We start from the raw sequence: 24508 nt of genomic DNA, 5'->3' as shown, positions 1-24508 counted from the left end.
TTATCTGAATTGGAATAATGCATTGACTGTGAGTTTTAAGCCCACTAGATAGTGGCAAAATCATGTTTTCTAAGCCCATCCGAGGGTGGCAAATCCACGTCTTAGCCTACTTGCGGGTAGCACCATCAAACCATTTTCAAATAAACAAACATGAAATGTTTTGTTCCAATTCAGGCGACCCAGTCTATACTTGTATGCTGTGCGCATCACATAGTAAATCTAGGCTAATAACCGGAATAAGAACGCATAATGTTTTCAAAACTAGATATCATGGTTAGTAGAGGCCGATCTTTGATCGGGCGAGCGGGGGTGCTCACGAAGTGACCTTCCCCAATCGTACCCAAGTTCCTGAGCCGAGGCAACTTTGGTGATGACGGACACGTGGCCTTAGGCAACGAGTCAGGGTTTCCAAAATTTCCCCAAAATAAAATATTTAGGTGGCGACTATGTATCTGGCAAAGCAGTCCATGTTTGGCACTTCTTTCAAAAAATCTGTTTTCAAAAACGAATTGCTGGATTTGGACTCTTTGATGATTTCATCGGTCTTGCATTACACTTTGCGAGATTAGATATAGGACCGTGACACAAATCGAGTCCGAACTGTAGTGAGGCCCGAGGGCGCGTCTACAGTTTCTGGCGACTCTGCTGGGGAGTTTGAGAACTTGACTCGAACTCATGATATCTTGTTTTGACTACACTTATGTGTTTCTTTGCATTGCATTTGCATTGGTGCGCCTAGGACACCGTGTTTGCCGTATGCTATTCCTGAACGGTTTGCCGGAGGCTCGCTTCGAGAAGCGTGCCATAAGGCTGACCGGTTGCAGGCTCTACCACGACAGGAACACAAACCCCGATTTTATCGGGGCACCCTCTTTGACCATTCGGCCTAGTGCATATCGAAATCCGTAGTGACCATTCCAAACTAGGACAGGTTGCTTACCCAATTTTAGGTTGTTTGAAACCGCTGCGTGCATAGTGAAACCCTAGCTCCTGACAAGATAGGACAGGAAAACCCTACCCCTCCATAGGGGTGTTTTGGCTCTTGCTTGCTTGATACGTGCTGTCAGAGTGTGTCTCTACAGGTTGTATGTGTTAGTTTGCAAGTCTGGGTATCAGGCCTGCGTGCATAAGTATTTGGAAGAATCAGTTTTACCTGAGGGTATCAGTTCACCGGCAGAATTTTGGGCAGAATTCAGTAAAGAGCACACTCATTCAACTATGCTCATATCTGTTCAGGTGAAATCAGGCTGAGATGCTGTCTGTTTTCTCTTTTGCTAGGGTAGTCTTGGAACCATAGCTTCAGAAGGCTCCAATATCCCCCAGGTACACTGAACTTGTGTTAATAGACTTTGTTGGGTCAGAAATTTAGTTCAAGGGCAATCAGTGTTCCTTTACCAGAGGCAGGGTGAAAAGGTCAGTCAGGCACAGACCACCAGTACAGCAGCTACCAGCTCAGTGGTCTTTGAACAGCCAGGTTGAGATTTCGAGTCTACTGCAGAGATAGATATACTGGTGGTTCAATCAGGTCAGGACAGTATGTCAGGCTTAGAAGAGATGGTGCGCCAGCTCCAGGATAGTATGAAAGCCATGCAGCAAGACCCTGCCCGTCAAATGGAATTCGCCAAGCAACATGCCGTGGTCATAGCCCAACAGGCAGAGACAATTGCCAGGTTAGAGCAGTAAACTGGTGTATCTACTTCACACCAGGCTCCTCCCCCACCAAGAGTTCCTATACTCGGGGAGGCAACCGACGTTCAGGATGATACAGACATTCCAGGCGGGCCAGCTCCCCCCCCCTGGTTCTACCCCAGCTATCTAAAACACTCACCAACCTACCAGACTCCCCCTTTGAGTTCGAGACGGACCCCACAGCATTGAAAGTGAGCAAGCTTGAGAAATTGTTCAAAAAGTCTCAGGGGGCCCACTCTATTCTTGATATAGAGGATGGTTATACCGACTTAGTGGTGACCTTACCGGAGCGGTTTAAAATGCCGCATATCGATCGGTTCGATGGCTCTGAAGACCCAATGGTGCACCTCCAACTGTTTTCTGATATCTTGAGGCCAATGGGTTTGACCACAGCCCAGAAATTGTCACTATTCGGCCGAACCCTGTCTGGGATAGCCGCAATCTGGTATGCAAAATTGGAGAACTCTGTGAAACAGAACTGGGAAGAGCTGGCTGAGGCCTTTATAGCTCAATACTCCTATAACACACAGATTGAGGTCACAACTCGTGATCTTGAAGTCACCCGCCAAGAGCCAAAGGAGGGTTTCTCAGAGTTCGTGACGAGATGGAGAGCAAAGGCCTCAATGATGACTACAAGGCTTTTCGACAAAGATCAGATTAGGATGATTGTTCAGAATCTGCATGGCAAGTTGCTTCAAAAGATGGTCGTTCTACCTCTGTTTACCTTTCCAGCCTTTCATGAAATGGGGGTTCAAATTGAGGATGCCATCAGACAAGGGATCTTTGCAGAAGATAATGAGCCTTTGAAGAGGAATGTTGCTCACAGTTCCAATGCTACTACTGATGGTAGCACAGTTGCGAAATGCTCAGAAGTAGACACCATCACCACTTCCCTCAATGGCCAAAAACCAACCCCTTCAACTCGGCCCCAAGCCCGAAAATTCCATCGTCTTTACATGAGTCTCTCTCAAGCTTTGGAAAAGCTGCGAGAAGAAGGGCACCTAGAACTTCTAGAACCCCAACCCCTTCCAAACCCTCTTCCACCAAGATATGACCCAACTAAATACTGTGTCTATCATCAACAGCACGGTCATGATACGAACCGTTGCATCCGCCTCCGTCATAAGATTCAGGATCTTATTGACGAAGGGACCGTAGCTCCACCAAAAGGACCTCAGGTTAGTACTGACCCGTCACCTCTACATCTCAACCTCATCCATATACTGCCGTCCACCTACGACCCCAGCGTATACATCACCCCGACCTATCTACCCAAGCCTGAGGTGTTTATCTCGAAAAGCATGGACTTATGCATAATGGGTGCATCTGAACCCCAATCATCCCAAACCCATGAACCCACTACTTCTGAGCTGAAGAGAATGATCGAAGATCTTCAGAGAATTGTGATAGATCTGGTCTCCGGGACATTGGCTCCGTCATCAACCACATCACATACCAGGGAGTTCATGTCAAAAGGCTCCCCAGTCTTGGAACGGGCTGCATTTGAGGAATGCCAATCCCTTGGCAAAGTGGAGGTGAGTGAAAAGAACAAGATAGGGGCGGACATGGATCCCTATGAACATCTTCTGTTGGCTGTTGAGGCTTTGAAAGCCGAGGGACTGAACAAAGAGCAAGTGCTCGCAGTTGTTGCAAAAACTGTGGACGACATTTTTGCCACTCAAGTTGGAGGCAGTTTGAATCAAGGGGCAAGCCGGGAGAAGGGCCATTGTACCAAGAATGTTCCTTTCAGCTCTAATCTCGTGCTCGGAAAAAATCAGCAAACACAGTCAGTGCCTTCCAATCCCTTTATTGGTGCGTCCAACAAAAATCCACAAACCTCGAAGTATCTACCCCGAGGACAGAGGGTCTTCCATACCCTCTATATGCCTTTGTCCAAAGCTCTCCAAATCCTTGTTGAACAAGGCCATCTCAAACCCTTTGAGCCTCGGCCTCTCCTGAACCCTCTTCCGGCTACGCATGATGCTATCCAGTACTGCGCGTACCATCAGCAAACTGGCCATACTACCGACAACTGCTTCCGTCTACGCCATGAAGTACAGGATCTATTTGACAACGGGGTCATCCTCCCGCCGAGCTCAGCAAAGTCTATCGGCACTGGAGCGGTGAACTTGGGAGATAATGTGATGTGATCGGGGGATGAACCTGCTGCGGGTGGCGCTCGATTAACTCCAGACATGGGAATGGCACGCACTGTTTTGAGCAATATGCAAACACTAGTTTTTGTGCTTTCTGACTTGGGTATTGAGTCAATCTTGTTGTTTTGTATAGAGTCAATCTTTTCTTACTGAGTCACTTGGGTCTGCCTTGTTGTACCGAGTCAGTCATGTTTTGTTGGAGTCTGGTGATTTTGGGGGTGTTACCTCGGACATCACTTGCTTGTTTTGTGTTTGTCTTTTCATTTTCTTTTGAGTCTGTTTCTGCCGAGGAGCCAGTTGTGCCAACAGATCTGAATGAAACAACAGTAATTTTCCCACTCTTGTGTTTGCTTCTGTCATGTGCTAGTTGTGCCGAGATTTAAATGAAACGACAGTACATTCCACCTGCTCTCTTGTGCCCTGAAATTATTGTATTGACCTAAGTTTTTCAAAACTTTTTGAACACTGCGGTGAAAACAAAGAGGGAAGAATTCCTTAGGTTTTGCAAAATTTGATCAACTGAAAGGAAGAGAGACATGTTAAGCCCTTAATGAATGAAATCATGTTTGTTAATGTGAGTACTGAGAAGGATCCTAGCTTGATCCAGATTGGTTCTACATTGTCTTCTGCGCAAGCGATTAGTCGCATTCTTAAAAGATTTCAAAAAAAAAAATGTTTTGCGCAGTCCTGCGAAGACCTGTGTGGAATCGCTCTTGAGATTGTGCAGCTTAGGATCGCTCTTAGCCTTGAGACTCGACCCCCCCCTTTGCTTTTCGACCTTGAGCCTTAACTCAGAATGTTCAACGGTCAACCGCAATGTGAGGCCTGTGTGGCTAGATTCGAAGCATCCCTCGACCTAGAGGCAGAAAAATCTCCAATTGTGCTCGAAGAGACGAAGATGGATCATTCTGCAAATCAATGAAGATTAACAAGAATGCCAAATCCCAGAAGGGAGGAAAGAAGAAAATACTGTTGAAGGACAACTGAGTTCTTATCCACAACACTAGGGGCAAATTCAGCCCCCATTGGATGGACTCCTACATCGTCAGCGAACGGCAGCCATTCTCCTGGATTCAAATGATTTCAGGATCTCAAAACCATTTGACATGGACAAAGCTACACTTTTACCCTTGAGAGGCTCCCTGGGCCAAAAACCCGGAAGGGCGACCCAGGCAAAAGTTAGGGCAAGAAAAAAAGGAGAAAAAGAACAAAAAAAGAAAAAGAACAAAAAAAAAAAGAAAAGAAAAAAGAAAAAAAAGAAGAAAAAAAAAATAAAAAAGAAAGAAAAGAAATGAAAAGAAAAGAAGAACAAAGCTCGCAAGGTTGAAAACTCGAAAGGGCGGCCTTGGCAAAAGTTAGAGCACAAAAGGAGAGGTTAATACCGGAGTGTACCTTACCCCGAACTACGTAAGGCTTGATTCCCATCCTTGGGATATGTAGGCAACTTCATTCTGAAGTCCAGCCATAAACACTTCCAAATTGATTGTGTCCATGTAATGGTTTTGATCATCTTTGCCTTCTCTGTATCCGAGAGTCTGGTTGTGTTCGTCGCTCTGAGGACCGACTACAATGCGTTGCAGTGCCGTTCAAACAAGGGGCAACTTTCCGTTGCCATTCAATGTGTTGCAGTGCCGTTCAAACAAGGGGCAACTTTTCGTTGCCATGCAGCTCCCCTCAAGCAAGGGGCAATTTTCCTTTGAATCTGAGGTTGTGCATCTCGAGAGTGGGTTCTATGCTCGTTGAGCAGTGGTCGTTTGTAAAAATAGTTTTTGAGAATTTTTACTAAGGTTGATTGATTTTCTCTCGAAAACTATTCCATTTTTCCAAAACTGGACCTTTTTCTTGGACCCAAAAAAGGAAAATTTTCAGTACTCATAACCTAACTTGCATGATTTTGAATCAGAAAATCGAAAAAGCGTGTTAATCTAACTCTCATTTTGGTTAAAATTGTTTTAGTAGAAAACTAAAACAAAAAAAAAATGGTCAAAACGATGAACTAGGGGCACAGTTGAGTCAGGTGTTCTGTCTTTTTCCCTTTATCAACGCATTTGCCAGAAAGGGCACCATACTTGCCAGAAAGGGGCACAACGGAAGCTAACTGCAAAAAGGGCAGAAAGCTCTCACATCCTCCAAGCAACGAGGTATCAAGCCAACTGTGAAGCACAAATGGGAATGGATTGAGATATTCCACTCCTTTGTTTGGACACATCTGATTACATCCAAACTCCCTCGCGGAGCATCGTCAACCGATGTCAACTGCAGATGTGCTACACACCCAGTTGTAACGCAACCCCTCTGTGAGAAAGTTCACTGTTGTAAGCAGAAGGAAGAATCTAGTAGAATGCTAGGGGCATGAGCCCACAATTTCTTATTTATCCATCAACCACCTAGGGGAGGGATAAAAAATGAGAGATTAAAGAATAGAGAGATGTGCGCTGAGAGAAAAAGTGAGGAAAATGGGTTTTGTGAGAAAAGCCGAGCCCGAGGGCTGAGTGATGTGAGAACCACAAATAAGAAATGGTGGGAAACAATATCCGGAGAAACTGGCTCCTCGTGCACCAAGAGGTATCTTGCCTTTGTAACACAGCCGAGTGTTGTGTCTGTGTGTTTTGTTTGTCTCGATTCTTGTTTTGAGTCGTTTGAGTGTCAATAAATGTGTTTAGGTTGTTTTACCTTGTTTTTCATTTGTTGAGTTGTGTTTAGGTTGTTCTACCTTTGTTTTCCGTTGTTAAGTCATTTTGGCTGTGGTCAGTTGTAGGCTCAATACCCGGTTAAGAATTCATTTCTCAATTTCAAAATGAATCGTTTTGTGCTTAGAAGTGCCGTGTCGTTCTCCACATTTGTGCAAAACAAGATTTTGTTCTTTCAAAAAAAAAAAAAAAAACCGCGGGGTTCTACCCAAGTCATGTGAGAACAGTAAAACAACGACCTATCTGAAGCTATGTGGGTTCCAGACTGCAAAACAAAAGAAAAAAAGGGAAAATCGAAGCATCTGAGTGTGCTTCAACTTCAGAAAATTTCGTGATTGTATTCCGGATGTACCTTTTTAAGCCTTGTCAATGCTCCGAAGTATGAGTGTGCCTCTACCTCAAGCACAAGATCAAGCCTGCTTCAAAGTTATGCACCTTTCCACCCGCATTGTTATGCATTCTTCCACTGGTACTGTCATGCACGCCTTTACTTGCGTTGTCACGCACACTCGTTGTATTGTCATGCACACCTTACTTGCATTTATTTGCATCCTGTGTTATCTTCTACCATTTATCCTTTTACGCTGAGCAGCGTTTGGAATCGTTGTCCTCCGGGACTTTCTCAGGTTGCATTGTGCGCGCACTTGAGCGGTTGTTTTCGGACCTCTTCTCACGATTTCAGCGTGGTTAGAGTGTTCTTTTCCTCACACGATTTCAGCGTGTTTGGAATTTATCCCAAGTTGCGTTGTAGACGCGCTGGGCGGGCTGTTTTTGGACCTCCTCTCACGATTTCAGCGTGGTTTGAGTGTCCCGTTCCCTACACGATTTCAGCATGTTTGGAATTTATCCCAGGTTGCGTTGTAGACGTGCTAGGCGGGTTGTTGGACCTCCTCTTACGATTTCAGTGTGGTTTGAGTGTCCCGTTCCTTACGCGATTTCAGCGTGTTTGGAATTTATCTCAGGTTGCGTTGTGTACGCACCTGGGCGGTTGTTTTCAGGCCTCCTCTCACGATTTCAGCGTGGTTTGAGTGTCCCGTTCCTTACGCGATTTCAGCGTGTTTGGAATTTATCCCAGGTTGCGTTGTAGACGCACTGGGCAGGTTGTTGGACCTCCTCTCACGATTTCAACGTGGTTTGAGTGTCCTGTTCCTCACATGATTTCAGCGTGTTTGGAATTTATCTCAGGTTGCGTTGTGTACACACCTGGGCGGTTGTTTTCAGGCCTCCTCTCACGATTTCAGCGTGGTTTGAGTGTCCCGTTCCTTACACGATTTCAGCGTGTTTGGAATTTATCCCAGGTTGCGTTGTAGACGCCCTGGGCGGGTTGTTGGACCTCCTCTCACGATTTTAGTGTGGTTTGAGTGTCTCGTTCCTTACACGATTTCAAGTGTTTGGAATTTATCTCAGGTTGCGTTGTGTACGCACCTGGGCAGTTGTTTTCAGGCCTCCTCTCACGATTTCAACGTGGTTTGAGTGTCCCGTTCCTTACGTGATTTCAGCGTTTTTGGAATTTATCCCAGGTTACGTTGTAGACGCGCTAGGCAGGTTGTTGGACCTCCTCTCACAATTTCAGCGTGGTTTGAGTGTCCCGTTCCTTACGTAATTTCAGCGTGTTTGGAATTTATCTCAGGTTGCGTTGTGTACGCACCTGGGCAGTTGTTTTCAGGCCTCCTCTCAGGATTTGAACGTGGTTTGAGTGTCCCGTTCCTTACGTGATTTCAGCGTGTTTGGAATTTATCCCAGGTTGCGTTGTAGATGCGCTGGGTGGATTGTTGGACCTCCTCTCACGATTTCAGCGTGGTTTGAGTGTCCCGTTCCTTACACGATTCCAGCGTATTTGGAATTTATCTCGGGATGCGTGAAGCGCGAGCCCGAGCGGTTATTTTCGCACCTCTTCTCACGATTTTAGCGTGGTTAGAGTGTTTTCTTGCCTCACACGATTTCAGCCTGTTTGGAATTTGTTTACCTCTTCTCACGATTTTAGCATGATTGGAGCCTCCCCTTCTTCACACAATTTTCAGTGTGTTTGGAATTTATCTTAGGTTGCGTGGAACGCGCTCTTGATTGATTTTCTTTGTTCTACCTCCACTCACGAGTCCAGCGTGGTTGGAGTATGTCACCCTTTGCATCTATTGTACTCTCTGTTGCATCGCATCAATTATCTATTGCATCACATCTGTTATATCCATTGAATCATATCTGTTTTATCGTCTGGTCTAGGAGATCTTAAATCTCGCATCTTCATTCGCACTGTCTTGTGTACTCTCTGGTCTAGGAGACCTTAAATCCTCTAAAGGTGCAATTCCTTTGGTTTTTGTCGTGCCCGAACGACTTCTAATGGTCTGGTATAGCCACTTGCCTGTGTTAGCGGTGAGTTCCTAGGAGACCAACTGAGACGGTGGAAACTAGAGTTCGAATGGCTCATGCCTAGAATGCAAAGGTTCGGGATTTCGGAGACTAAAGTCTAGTTTAAATACCCAGGGGTGTATCCTCGGCTTGAAATCTGTATGGCAGCCCCATAGGTTGAGATAGCATGTGTATGCGCCTCAATTCTGGATACTGAGCTAACCTAGTATATCACCTTGTTGGAGAATAGGGAAAGCTACAGCCATAGCCAGGGAGAAAAGTATTACTGTGGTTCAACTAAGAAGAAGAGGAAGATTCCCACATCAGCTTGAGGTAGGACATTGCCGAGGTAAGTCATTGCCAATTGCCCCTGTAAGGTACCTCCCTTTTCCTAGCTATCACATTGCATTTTAGTCATTACAGTGCATTGCATAAATCCTGAATTTTCAAACTGGCTTCGCGTAGCGTATAAGTCCAATTTTCAAAACTGAAATCTTTTTGCATATCATTTTGCATCCTGCCCCTGAACTACGCTGGTTTGATTCCTTGTAGAGGGATACGTAGGCAGCCTACGGGCGCAACCATTTATTTATCTGTACTTTGTTTGTTTGTCCAAGTCTTCGGCCTTGTTAAAAATCGGTCGTCTCTGGGCTTTGACATTCACTCCCGTCACTTCTTGACTTCCGAGTTCTGTCAAAGAGGGGCAACTGCAGATACCCCATTTTTGACCGTCCTTAAGACTTGGACGCGACTGATGGTTTACATGGTGGAGAAAGGTGTGCAGGGGAAAGGTTCAGTTTCTTCGGCAATGAGAGAGTTAAATCTCAACTTCATATCCCTTTTTGGACCAAAACAATCTTGATCAAAAGATTTTAGACCTTAAAACCCTCTCTTTCAAAACATTTTTGAAATAAAGTTTTTACGATGTTCCGAGGCTCGCATTTTGTCAAATGTTGCGCTTTTCGGTAAACCGAGCAAGGACAAAGTGGAAATGAATGAAAGAGAGATGAAATCTTTGAAAAATCTTTCAAAATACCTTGTCTAGGGGTTTGGAGTTGAAGAAAAGAGGAGAAGAGAGACGAAAACTAGTTTGGGAGAGGTTCGGCATGAATCCGGGCAGGACCGAAACTGCGCGACTCCACCGAAACGGGCATAACTCTTTACACAGGAGGAATTTTGATGCGAAGTTGGTGCCATTGGAAAGATAAATTTTGGGGCTTCAATGTGGCCACATGGAAAACCAGAAAATCAGATGGCCAACTAGCTTTTTTGGTCAAAAGTGGTTGAGCATGAATCCGGGAAGGAGAGAAAACATCTGCGCGGCTTCACCGAAACGGGCATAACTCTTTGCAAAGGAGGAATTAAGATATGAGGCTATCACCGTTGGAAAGCTTACTTCTGGTGCTTCATTTTTCACTCAAGAATATCCTAAGGAAAAATCCAGGTGGGGGACATATGGTTGGTTGAAGTCCGGTTGGACCGAATCTGCGCGGCTTCACCAAAACTGGCATAACTTTTTGCACAGGAGGAATTTTAATGCAAGGTTTGCGGCATTGGAAATCTAACTTCAAGGGCTTCATGGACGACCAGATTTAGGCCTTGAACCTTTTGAACCCTGGTCGGCCGACCAGGGTAAGTGGTCGGCCGACCACTTGAACTGGTCGGCAACTGCCCTCTGTTTTGTCTCTCTAAGTGTGTTCCAGCTGTGCCAGCTGTGTTCCATTTGACCCACTGTCCGAGATTTGAGCCCTTTGTTTCTCTTCTTAAGCAAGCTTTGGTCCCTTTGCTTAGTTTGGAAGAGAAGTTTGACCCTTTGGCCAAGCTTCTTGAGGAAGCTTGACCCTTTTGGTCTAGTTTCCTCAAGAAGCTTGACCCTTTTGGTTAGCTTCCTTTAGAAGCTTGCACCCTTTACTTGAGGCTTCCTAAAGAAGCCATGGCCCTTTGTCTTCTATAAGACAAGTTCTCAACTCCATTTTGTAAGGTTAGAAAAGATTTGGCTGGAGCATTGCATACTCCCCTCCATAACTCTCCATTCCAAGCTCAAAACACCCTTTTTCTTGGCCATTTACACTACACCTCTAAGCCTAACACCTCCACCATCCATTCCAGCACCTTGGAACTCATTTTTAGAGGTTCAAAGCTCACTTTCTTGGTCCAGGGTTGGCTGCATTGCTGTGCTACAAGGGTAAGTCCTCATTTCTCCCATTTTTGCATTACTTTTCTCTATACCTTAGCTCCATTTGAAATAATTTTCGAGCCTTGCTGTAAACTGAAAATAGTCTTATTTTGAGCTCCTCTTCATGTTTGTTTAAGAGTACTTTTCTGTTTGAGGTCTCCTACCCCCTTGTATGCTTTATCTCTCTTTTAAGGCTTATTTTGCATGATATATTAGCCTTATTTGTGAGCATTTTTGGACCTCGACCTAAACTAAAGAAAGTTTTGTTTTGACCTCCTCTTTAAGTTTGATTGAGGTCACTTTACTGTTTGGAGTCATTTTCTTCCTTGCATGCTTCATTTCCCCTTGCTTTGAGCCATGCATGTGAGCATTTGCATTGGCCTTGTTTTGGCCTCTTAGCCACTGAAATCCAGTGGATTTTCAGTGGCCTTTATGTGCCTTTGAGCTCCAAAATCATAGAGGGGTGACCCTCTCACCCCTCATTCTCTTTACTAGCATGGTTGGCCTTCCAAAGGGACCCTATTTTTCATGCATTGAAGTCATGTTTCAGGCCTCATTCTGAGGGTTTTAAGGTCTGCCTAAGCTCTGTCAAGAGCCCATTTTGCCATATTTTATGTCTATGATGCATGTAGAGCAATCCCATTCAAGGCCTTTCAAAGGGGCCTTTCTTTGCATGTTTCCGAGACTAATTTCAGGGCCTATTTGGTGGGTTTTAGGGCTGTCATAACTCATTTCCAGAGGTGGTTTTTCCATGTTACATGTCTATCTTGTATGTGCTTAATAACCCCTTGTATGGCTCTCTAAAGGAGCTCATCATTTTTGCATGCATTGGCTACATTTCAGTGGTTATTTGGGCATATTTTGTCATGTTTTATTCACTATTTTTGGCTAGTTTGATGAGTTCTCATACGCTTCATATACATGCCATGTAAATCATGCTTGGTAGCCAAATTTGCATGCTATTTTAGTCCATCATGTTAGCACTTCTTGGCCATGCTTTAAACTAGAAATGTGCATTTTTTGGGATTGCCTTGGCTCTGTCTTTGTACTTCATGGCCAAATAATGCTTGCTTTGCATAGTTATAATTCGATACATGTGCCTAGCTTTGAGTTTCGGGGCTTATTTCATGCATCGGGTGCCATATTTTCATGTTTCGGGACCGTTTAGCATCATGTTTCAGTGCTGAAAATTACATGTTTGTATGCCATCTTTCATCCCTTGCCATGCTTTGGTAGAGTGGCATTTTATGCCTTAGGTTCGGTCCTTGGAATTCGTGCATGTATGCATGCATTTCGATTCTCTCATTTTCATACCATGGCCACTGATGTGAGTGTGGCTGAGGTCCACTCGTGTTGGTGTAAGTCCATCATGCATTGTGTATGCCATTTCAGTCCTTAGCATTGCGTGTGCTAGGTTGTATGTTAGAGCATTATGTATGTCATGTTACATCGAGCACTGTGTATGCCATTTCATAGCATTGCGTATGCTAGGTTGTATGTTAGTCGCATTGTGTATGCCATCTCATTTGCATCGTGTTTGGGATAGGAGTTAGCCTAAGCACGGGAAACGAGGGACGTTTCGTACTCCGAGTGACGGAACGTGTCTCAATTCCCGGTCGCTGACACTCCGGATTACCCATGATGGAGTTTAGGTCTTGTTGTGTTTTCATGTGCATTCATTTCATATCGTGTAATTCGATTCCTCGGCCATCATGCATCGATATGCGTGATTGGTGGCACGAGGATCGAGGACTACACTCCCTGAAGAGTGGTCATGCATACATATATGAAAATACTTTGCGATGCCCCTTTGTTGCTCTCTGTTGCAGTAAATCAGAAATCAGCGGCCTTCTGGAGCGTTGCGCAATATTCCAAGAACAATTGCAAACAGATGCAAACTGGGGCATCGCAGTGGATTTTTACGCAAAGCAACTCAAGCATGCATCATTCATCATTTGGAACAGAGCTGAGGCGGTCCATGGATTTGCGTGCTAATTTACCTGCTTTCCTAGATTAATTTGTTAATTAATTAGGATTTTGTATTTATTCGGACTGTACTATTTATTCAGACTGTATATTATTTATTCGGACTCTCCGAGCGAGGGCACAACTGTAAAAAGTGTGCGTGCGTGTGATGTATGTCTTCAAATCTCACGTCTTTCTCCTTTTTATTTACCAGCTTATGATGGTTAGATTAGGGCATGTTTCAATTAGCATACGGTATGATAGCATGTTTGCATTCACTCATCTGTCTTGCATACACCGGGCTCGACGCATCATACTAACTGCATTTGTATTTCAATTCCGAGTTGAATACTTGTTAGTTGTAGCATTTCACATGCCATCTTTAGAATAGCCGAGCCTATCTTAGTTGCATTTTGCATGTGTTGCATTAGGCATTTCTGTATAGTTAGGATCATGCATGGATTTCTAACATAGCTTTTGTTTTGGCTTGGAGTAATCGGTAAGTGTTTATGCTTTAGCATCCTTGCATGTGTGTGAGTGATTGCCATGATAGCATGCTTACCATGAGGCTATATGCTTATATGATATAACTGTCTGAATGCCTGTGGGTGAAGGTTGGATCATCTGAATTGGAATAATGCATTGACTGTGAGTTTTTAGCCCACTAGATAGTGGCAAAATCATGTTTTCTAAGCCCATCCGAGGGTGGCAAATCCACGTCTTAGCCTACTTGCGGGTAGCACCATCAAACCATTTTCAAATAAACAAACATGAAATGTTTTGTTCCAATTCAGGCGACCCAGTCTATACTTGTATGCTATGCGCATCACATAGTAAATCTAGGCTAATAACCGGAATAAGAACGTGTAGACGTCCCCGAACGCCCCGGGAGGGTTAAGTCCCGTTCTGTTCATTTGGGGTCACTACAGCTCGGACTCTTAAATGTCACGGTTCTTAATCTGAACCAAAGAGTCCAAACCCGGCAAATTGTTTTGAGAAACTGATTTTTGAAAAAGTGCCAAACATGGACTGCTTTGCCAGATACAGAGTCGCCACCTAAATATTTTATTTTGGGAAATTTAGGAAACCCTGACTCGGTGCCAAAAGGCCACGTGTCCGTCATCACCAAAGTTGCCTCGGCTCGGGAACTTGGGTACGATTGGGGAAGGTCAGTTCGTGAGCACCCCCGCTCGCCCGGTCATAGACCGGCCTCTACTAACCATGATATCAATTTTTGAAAACATTGTGAATTCTTATTCCGGTTTATTAGCCTAGGTTACTATGTGATGCGCACAGCATACAAGTATAGATCGGGTCGCCTGAATTGGAACGAAAACATTTCATGTTTGTTTTTGAAAGGGGGTTTGCTACCCGCAGGTAGGCTTTAAAACTTTTGATGATTTATTCCAATTTAAGTAACCCAACCTTCACCTACAGGCATTCAGGCAGTTATATCAGATAAGCACATAGCCTCATGGTAAGCATGCTATCATGGCATTCACTCACACACGTGCAGGGATGCTAAAGCATAAAAACTCACCGAGTACTCCAAGCCAAAATAGACACTTATTAGAAATCATGCATGAATCCTAAGTATACAGAAATGCGTAATGCAACACATGCAAAATGCAATTATAGTAGGCTCGGCTATTCTAAGATGGCATATGAAATGTTACAACTATCATGTATTCAACTTTGAAATTGAAAGTACAATGCAGTTAGTATGATGCGCCGAGCCCGGTGCATGCAATACATATGAATGAATGCAAACATGCTGTCATACTGTATGCTAATTTAAATATGCCTTAATCTAACCATCATAAGCAGATAAATAAAAGGGAGAAAGACGTGGGGTTGGAAGACATACAACACACACACGCACACTTATTACAGTTGTGCCCTCGCGCAGAGGGTCCGAATAAATAATACAGTCCAAATATTACAGTCCCGAATAAAAGAATATTACAGTTCGAAATATTACAAAATCCTAATTAATTAACAAATTAACTAAGAAAGCAAGTAAAACTGGCGTGCAAGCCAGGGACTGTCTTGCTTCTGATGGATGATGCATGTCCGGGTTGTCTTGTGCGGAAATCCACCGGAATGCCCCAATTAGCCTCTGTTTACACCTGCTCTTGAAATGCGTGCCGAGTCCCGGAAAGTTGCTGACTCCTGATTTTGCTGCAACAGAGAGCAGGAAATGGGCATAGCAATGTATTTTCACAAATATATGCATGCCTCGATCCTCGTGCCACCAATCACGCATACCGAGGCATGATGGCCAAGGAGTCGAAATGCACAACTCAATATAGAATGAATGCACATGAAACTACAGCTAAAACCTAACTCCATCATGGATAATCCGGAGTGTCGGTGACTGGAGAATTGAGACACATTCCGTCACTCGGAGTACGAAATGTACCTCGTTTCCCGTGCCCGGGCTAACTCCTATTCCGGACACGATGCAATATGCATGATATGCATGAAATGCAACTAAGATATAATCCTAACATACACAATGCTATGGAATGACATGCCTCGAAATGTGTGCACACAGGCACGCAAACCGAGAAAATGGCAGAATGTGATCTAAGATACAACCTAGTATGCACTATGCTATGAAAATGGGATGTCTCGAAATGCGTGCACACAGGCACGCAAATCGAGACGATGGAATACGCAATGCAATGGCATGGAAAATGCAACATGGACTTATACTAACATGAGAGAGCCTCAGCCACACTCACATAAGAAGCTGGTAGATGAAAATGAAGTGCCTCGAAATGCGTGCACACGGGCACGCAAACCGAGGCGATGGCATACGCAATGCAATGGCATGGAAACATGATATGGGCTTATACCAACATGAGTGAGCCTCAGCCACACTCATATAGGATGCCGACGGATAAAAATGAGGTGCCTCGAAATGCGTGCACACGGGCACGCAAACCGAGGCAATGACAGAATGCGATGTAATGGCATGAAAATGTGATATGGGCTTATACCAACATGAGTGAGCCTCAGCCACACTCACATAGGATGCCGGCGGATAAAAATGAGGTGCCTCGAAATGCGTGCACACGGGCACGCAAACCGAGGCGATGGCAGAATGCGATGCAAATGACATGGAAACGTGATATGGGCTTATACCAACATGAGTGAGCCTCAGCCACACTCACATAGGATGCCGGCGGATAAAAATGAAGTGCCTCGAAATGCGTGCACACGGGCACGCAAACCGAGGCAATGGCAGAATGCGATGTAATGACATGAAAATGTGATGCAATCATTCTAATGGAATTTCAGCACTAAAATATGGGGGAAAACAGTCCCGAAATGAGGCAAAATAACACCGAATGCATGGAATTGTCCCGAAATGCGAATTTGGGCACCCGAAATGGCCTATAGCTATGCTAAACGTGCACAATATGGACATGCAATGCAAATACAGAAGCTAGACAGTCCCAAAATTAGCACTTTCACAGTTATAAACATGGCCAAACAGCAAGCATAGATATGGCAAAAATAGCATGCAAGAATAGGGGCCAAGATAGGGGTAATGAAGCAAGTGATATAAAAAAAATCCAAACTGAAAAATTTCCTTCTACAACATTGAAGAGGGACCAAAAATATGAATATTTACAGAACTGTAAAATGGCCAAAACAGTATACAAACATGGTAGAAATGTGATGCAAAATAAGGCTCAAAAGTGGCTATAACATGAGGTATGCAAAATAATCACCAAACAGCCAAAGACCCTTGATAAAACATGTAGAATGATCCAAAATAAGCACTTTTTCAGAACTGTAAAATGGCCAAAAACAAAAGCATGGTAGGCTAACTAAACATGCAAGAATGGGGAATAAAAGAGAGATATAACATGAAGTGGCATATGGAGGTCCCAAACCATGAAAGGACCTAAATGAAAAATTAATAATGGACCAAAATAAGGACTTTTTCAGAACTGTAAAATGGCCAAAAACATAAGCATGGTAGGCTGCCATTGCATGCAAGAATAGGGAATAAAAGAGAGATATAAAGGTAGGTATAACATGGAAGTCCCAAATGGTGTTGAGCCCTTCTCCAATGTTGAAGAGGGGCTCAAAATAAGCCTAATATCAGTTTACAACATGCTCAAAAATAGATTACTCATGAGTCAAAAATAGCATGCAAAACTATGACATATAAGAGGATCAATGAAGCAAGTGTATCATGGAGGGCTCAAACAGGGTTGAGCCCTTAATGAAAAGTGAAAATGAGCTAAAAAGAGGGCCCTTTTCAGTTAGGGCCGGAAAAGCATGGATGACTTGCAAAAGGATCAAGAAAAAGGGTCAAAGAGGGGAAATTGCAACTTACCCTTGAAGACCAATTCTTTTGTTGCTTCTTGGGCCAAATTTGTTGCCTCCTAGCTGCTGGAATCCCTTTCTTTGCTCTTGGAATGGAGTGGTGGTGGTAGAGCTTGGTGTTGTAGTGTAAATGGTGGTGTAGGACTTGGAGCTTTTTAGGAAAATGAGAGAGATGGAGATGGAGTTGTGTATGGAGACTTGAAGACCAAATTTTCTAACCCCAACAAATGATCTAGCTTGCTTGTTAAAAGGGCCAAAGAAGGGGTGTAAAGGTGGGGGAAAAGGAGAGTAACTTTCCCCCACAAAATATCCCCCGGATAAAGATCTTTTCTGGGGGATAAAGCTCCACAGCTGTAAAGTGCACAGTGCAAGGAGCTCGGCCGGCCTATTACTTTTGCTCCATGTGGCCGGCCGGCCACACCCCCTAGCCGGCCGGCTAGGGGTCAAAAGGGTCAAGTTGATTTTCTGGCCGGCCACCAACTGGTGGTGTCCTCCTATCTGTGTACAACACAACCATGTGGTTAAAAGTCCAAGAAAGTGGGTCCAAGGGGTTCAACATTAGCCCGGAAGGAGGGGGTCAAAAGGGTCAAGTTGAATTAATGGCCGGCCATGAAATTTTAGGGTCCTCTCATGTGTGTACATCACAAATATGTGGTTCAAAGTTCAAGAATGTGGGCCCAAGGTGTTCAACATTAGCCCGGAAGTGCGAAAAACGGGCGCCGGAGGGCGTCAGAGGATGTATAACTGGTTGCTGCAACAATTGCTGGCCTCCCACCCTTCAATGACCTTCCTAGTGATAAAACAGAGGTACCTGCCAAAAATGAACGAAAATCGTTGCAAAACGAATGCTCGGGGACCAAAACGCGCAGTTCGGGGTCCCGAAAAAGGGCTGTTAAGCACCGAAAGTGGCATTCGGCCACGAAGTGGGTTTCTCAGACCCCAGTGTCCCTCAAAAGGGAGTATAAAGGAAGTATGCCAAAAATTAGAGCAATAGGAGATGGTTAAGCGGTCCCGAACCGAGGCACACGGCCTACGGTCCCGAAAAACCGGAAACCGGACTCCGAAATGGGCAAAATGGCCTGCGGCCACAAAATGTAGCCTACGGCCACTGAGAGATGGTCTACAGGACCTCTCCCTCCCCTCAGGAAAAGAAACAGAGAAAACCGAGTCTGGTTCGCAAACTGAGACAAGGCACAGAAGAGGGTTCGGAAGTCCGGAGGCAGGGTTCACGGCCGTGACTCTGAAACTTCTGAACGAGCACAATATGCAGCACCACCGAGCACTCAATCAGTGATGTCTAAGTCTTAAGGTCGGTCAAAAATGGGGTGTCTACAAAACGCATAATATTTTCAAAACTAGATATCATGGTTAGTAGAGGCCGATCTTTGATCGGGCGAGCGGGGGTGCTCATGAAGTGACTTTTCCCAATCGTACCCAAGTTCCCGAGCCGAGGCAACTTTGGTGATGACGGACACGTGGCCTTAGGCAATGAGTTAGGGTTTCCTAAATTTCCCCAAAATAAAATATTTAGGTGGCAATTCTGTATCTGGCAAAGCAGTCCATGTTTGGCACTTCTTTCAAAAAATCTGTTTTCAAAAACGATTTGCCGGATTTGGACTCTTTGATGATTTCATCGGTCTTGCATTGTACTCTGCGAGATTAGATATAGGACCGTGACACAAATCGAGTCCGAACTATAGTGAGGCTCGAGGGCGCATCTACATCGGGTAAGGGAGGAACTTCGTACGTATTTTCAATGGCTTCCCATTGATCATTAGCATCAGGGTAGGCTTTCATTCGAATAACCCACACTTGATAATTCGTTTCATCAAACACTGAAGGTGCTATTGCATTCGATGAAGCTCTTGAACTCATCCTGTGTTGGTTGTTGGCTTTTGTGTTTTGGATAGGGGAGATGGTGAGTGTTTAAAGCAAGTGTTTAAGGTAAGTGGTTAGGCTCACTCAACCTCATAGGTCTCTCAAGAACATATGTTGCTCTGATACCAATATGTAGGTTTTTGACAGATATAAAATGCAAAAGCTCGCAAAAACAAACTTAATTTTGAGACTTATTTTTCTTAATCTTTATTTATCATCAAAGCACTTATTTATACAACTTATCAAAACAAAAAACAAAAAAAAGTATAAAGAATGCAGCTAAATCTGCTGCAGTTGCACAACAGAAACTTCCAAAAAAATAACAGAAGAACAAGTCAAGCCTATCAGACTTTGACAACTTCAATTCAGCATGTGTTTTATTAAACCTTAACACATCTCAAACATCAACAGCTCATGGGGCATCATTCAACAGTGGTGAAGACTATTGAGAAACTGCAGGCTGTATTTCTTTGGAGGGGAAGTGAAATTAGGAGGAAAGTTCACTTAGTAAGATGGCAGGAGTTAATTAAATTGAAAAGTCAAGGAGGTTTAGAGGTAAGAAGCATTAGTGACATGAATGCTTGCTTGCTCCTAAAGTGGTGGTGGAGGTATGGTGTAGAGGATAAAGCTCTGTGGAAGGAAGTATTATGCAACAAGTATGGAGGAGGGTGGAGACCAGATGTTGGGGAACATGTAATATGTCTCCAATTTGGCAGGGTATTCTAAGTATTGCTCAAGATAATCCTTAACTAGTTGATTTTTATTTGGATAATGCGAGGTTAAAGGTCGGGAATGGGGAACAAATACATTTATAGACTGATACTTGGTGTAACAATAGCAAATTAAATGGGGTATTTCCAAGGCTATTTAGTTTATCAGAATAAGGGGAGTACTTTGTTGCAAATTATTCAGAGCAGAGGTATCTCTAGGGAGTGGAATTTGGTTTTTCGAAGATAGCTTAGAGCTTGGGAAGAGAAAGAGGTAATTAGCCTATATGAGTGGTTAAATGAAGTCCTATGATTACAATATATATAGATGATTTTTTGAGGTGGGAACTAAATCCAATAGGTTATTTCTTAGTGGCATCGGTATGGGAGTGGTTTTAAGCGACCAAGGGGCTTGATTTGTGGATTGCCAAATGGTTATGGAAGAATGTGCCCCCCTCCCCCCCCCCCCCTCTCCAAAAAAAAAAATTCAATTTTCGGTCGGTTAGCTTGGAGGGGTAGGGTGAAAACATAAGCTTTTTTACATAGAGTTGTGGTGTTGGATGATAATGTTAGCAGCCTCTATGTCTTTTGCAGAGAAGAAGTTGAAACTCTTAACCATGTGCTCTTATATTGTCCACCAATTTGGAGAGTATGGTCTAGTATCTTGAATTGGTAGGAATTCTGTTGGGTAGTTCCTAGAACTGTGGAAGCATTGTTACATTGGTGGTCAAGTGCTACCTTGAAGAAGGAGCTGAGTATTTGGAAGATTGTGCCGTTAATACTTTTGTGGTCAATCAGGAAATTGAGGAATGATGTTGTGTTCAATGGGATTCACCCTAATATTGCTATCTTGGAAGACATTATGATGTCAAGGATAGCTTTTTGGACAAAGAGTAGTTTAGTGGGTTTACAGTACTCATTACATGACTTTGTCTTCAATCTTAAACAAGTCAAATTTTGCTAGGTTCATAGTAGCTAGGTGATTGGTCCTTTGTATTAGCTTCTTGTTTTTTGCTCTTTGGTTTGGTTGGTTACTCACCAACTTGGTGTTGTGTTAGCAGTTGATTGTGCTTCTGGTGTGGTGCCAACCTAATTGGGATCGCACTGTCTAGCTATGAAGCTCTTGCATACACTCTCTTTATTGGTCTATAACATTTGTCTTGTTCTTGTTTTGTCATCAATGAAATTTCCTTTTGCTGATCAAATATATATATATATATATATATCATCAAACTCCTTTGAGAATTGTCATTGGGGCTACTTTGGTAACAATTGAATTATTAAAGTAAATAATGTTGTTAAATCTAGGATGTGTAGTAAACATTTACAAATTTAATTAAGTTGGCTTGAGGTGAGTGAAAGACCGAAACCTGCGCGGAGTCAAGTGTCCAATTGCCTTTCTGGTTAATAGCAAGAGAATGTAAATTTTTGGTAGTTCTATAAAAGCTACTTGTACACACATGCTTAGGGATTTTCAAGGTATTATTTACGGTCTAATAATTGGTTTATTGAAATTAATGAAACTTGAAAATTTTGGAAAGACTTGCATTGTTGCATTCATGAGTAATGAAAATGTTTTCACATGAAATGATATCATTTGCATTCATAATCATACTTATGTTAATCTTATATACATTGATAATATTATTTCTACTAAGCAATTGTGCTTATCCTTTAGTGAAAAACTATTTTCAAGTATTGGTGAGATGCCTCTGCCTTGTTGACCGCTTGTGATTGGTGTTTTGGAGCAAGAAGACTTTATTTTATTTGTCATATCATACATCTTTTCAGCTTACTTGTATGGGGTAGACACCCATCTTTTTGTAACAAAGTTTCAACCTTGAAATATGTAAGCCTATAAGACATTTTATTTAACTGTTGTAATAGTTCATTTCATGCTATGAATTCAGGTTTGAGGAATTATGAATGTATAGTACTTGTGATTTTTAATTTTATTTTTGTAAACCTCAACTTTAATGCAATGAAATATGCAAAGCGGGGATTTATTTTGATTGTAAATATCATTAAATATTGGATATCCTATTGGCTTTCAAGAAATATTATTGAAGTCCCATGAATTATAATCATAATAACAAAGATTAAATATAAGATATAATATAGGTGGGGAGATTTAAACCACACTCAACTCTTTAATGAGGTGTAACAATTTTGACCAATTAAACTAGCCACGGTGGTGTCTAAAATGTAAAATAAACCAATAAAAATTACAAATTATCTCTGACTCAATTGATAGGAACATGAAGTGACATGGCAAAATAGTAAGTCATTACACCAAATCAAGTAACAAATATGAGTACTATTTTATAATGAAACACCATGTCAATGGACATGGAATATTATCAACAAGAACACTTCCACAGACACAGAACATAAAAAAGATGGATCAAAAGATAAATTAAAAAAAGGAAATTCCAAGAATGGAGATGCTCCTCATTGTTCTAATTGGGAACAACTTGGTTTGGCAACTATTATTTCCATTTTTTTTTTTTTTTTGAAGGGGAGGGGGTATAGATAACATTTATTTATTTTAACCAAAAAAAAAAAAAAAAAACCCAAACCCGAAATATTTGCATGCTAAGGTATCTGACCATGAGTACTTGAATTGACAATGTGAGGACAACTATATACTGAGCAAAATGACTGTACAGCAGACAACAATATGAGCAAGATGGTGGCTAGAAGTGTTAAAAACTTCCAAGAACCGTACACGTACTTCTTGATCCATTTATATGCCTGAACCTTTCGTGAATTGTAGAAGAAATTGTTCACATCTTTAATGGCCTTATCGACATATGGAACATGGGTTAGTCGAATGGATTTACTCATCCCATTGAAGAGTTGTAGAACCTCAGCATCACTTTTCAGACTGTTTACTATGATTTTCTTTTGTCTTAGCAACTTTGCATCCTCGTCCGTCTCCAAAATCCCATTCAATAGTTCAGTATACCCCGTAAAAATAAGGGACCCTGACACTGTTGATGCTTCGTATGCCACCAAATTTCTCATTATTACTTCAGAGTACACATTCAAAGTGATGGCAGGGAGGTAAAATTTCTTCTCCTCCTCTACAAACCTAATCATTGTGATGTCGGTAGTAGGACATAATTCCACCCCAGCAACGTTATAAAGGTATGATACTGAAGGTATCATAATCTTCTCTACTTGAGGATGGTTTTGGGTCTCACTTGAAATCGGATTTTCAGGTTTGATGATTTTTTTATAATTTGATGCTAAGTACGAAATCCCTGGAATACTACCAACAATCTTCCTAAAATTACCTAGTAGGTCATTGATAGGTTTTGTAATTTGACTTGGCAATATATTTAGATACGATAACCTACTCCAAAGGAGAGCCAAAATTTGACAAGAATTACCTGAAGCAACATGCTGTGTTGCATTGGGTTTGGTAGCACTCGTTTGGACATCCTTTGTGGTAGATTCGTGGCCTTCCTCCAATTTGGGCACTATCAAATGGTACAAGAGGTCCAACAAATGCGCATAGTTAACAACTTGAGACAAGGGAAAATCCTCCATCAATTTGAGTGGAGAGATTGCTTTACAAAAAGTCATCAACATCGAAGGCAGCAAGTTGTCATCTAGATTGGTTGATGAGCATTGGATGGACAAGATTTTACTTAACAGAATGAAAGGGATTTGGTTCTCAAGCATCATTATATCACTCACGATTACGTCCTGGGATAATTTTCTTCCTGCAGAGTCAACTAAATGATTTGTATTAGAAGTATCATCTTTGTTGACATACATACCAAGAAACTCGAGCAGGAACAAACCATCAATGGCCATAATCCATAGTAGTGTATCGCGATCAAAGTCCAAGAATTTGTGGTAAGATGCTCGAATTTTGTACTCAAATTCAATAAGCTTGTCAACAAGTTGATCGAATTCAAGGCTTTGGAACTGCTTTTGGAGCTGACTTGCTGCAACAAGCTTGCACCTCTCCATCTCATAGAGCTCGGGGCGAAAATGATGATATGGCCCCAAGCCTATTAGTTGTGGCATATATGCTTCTGGCTTGATAGCACTTAGAGTTGCAGGCACACGAAAAATGGAAACAACAACTTCAATGTCAACCTTAACCTCTTCTTTGATAATGTTTTTTATTTCATTGATCCATTGTCTCTCACTAGAGCTTGAATCAAAAATCGAACTCGTAGCCATTCTAATTTTGAATGCATGATCATTATGAAGAGTTGTTTATATAGAGAGTTAAGGCAATGCTATCCAAGAGGTAGGTGGTATACTATAGTTTTAAAATTATAATATTTTAACGGTTTGATGTTTAGTACTAATATAAACTTAACATTACTTGTGCCAGTTTGCTTACAAAGGCTGCAAAGAAATTTATTTATAAGGTTTAGTAAAAATCATATGTTTCATGCTAATTGGGAGGGGAATTCAAAGTTTACTCAGTCATATGGTATATTTGAATTGAATTAGTAATGTGTAGTTTAGTCCATGTGTGTAGCATCATCCATGGATTATATTATGTTAATTTGAATTAATATAATCCTC

The 24508-nt window shown here is 42.5% G+C and overlaps 1 pseudogene; it reads right to left on the bottom strand.

Annotated features, from left to right (window-relative positions):
* Positions 1–22549: 22549 nt before the first annotated feature.
* On the bottom strand, positions 22550–24154 carry LOC114280478 (putative UPF0481 protein At3g02645 pseudogene; annotated as a pseudogene).
* Positions 24155–24508: the final 354 nt, after the last annotated feature.

This window comes from Camellia sinensis, chromosome 2, assembly GCF_055761805.1.
Source record: "Camellia sinensis isolate YWXY chromosome 2, ASM5576180v1, whole genome shotgun sequence".
NCBI lineage: Eukaryota > Viridiplantae > Streptophyta > Magnoliopsida > Ericales > Theaceae > Camellia > Camellia sinensis.
Note: the sequence above shows the minus strand (reverse complement) of the source record. Positions and strands in the feature narration are given on the sequence as shown.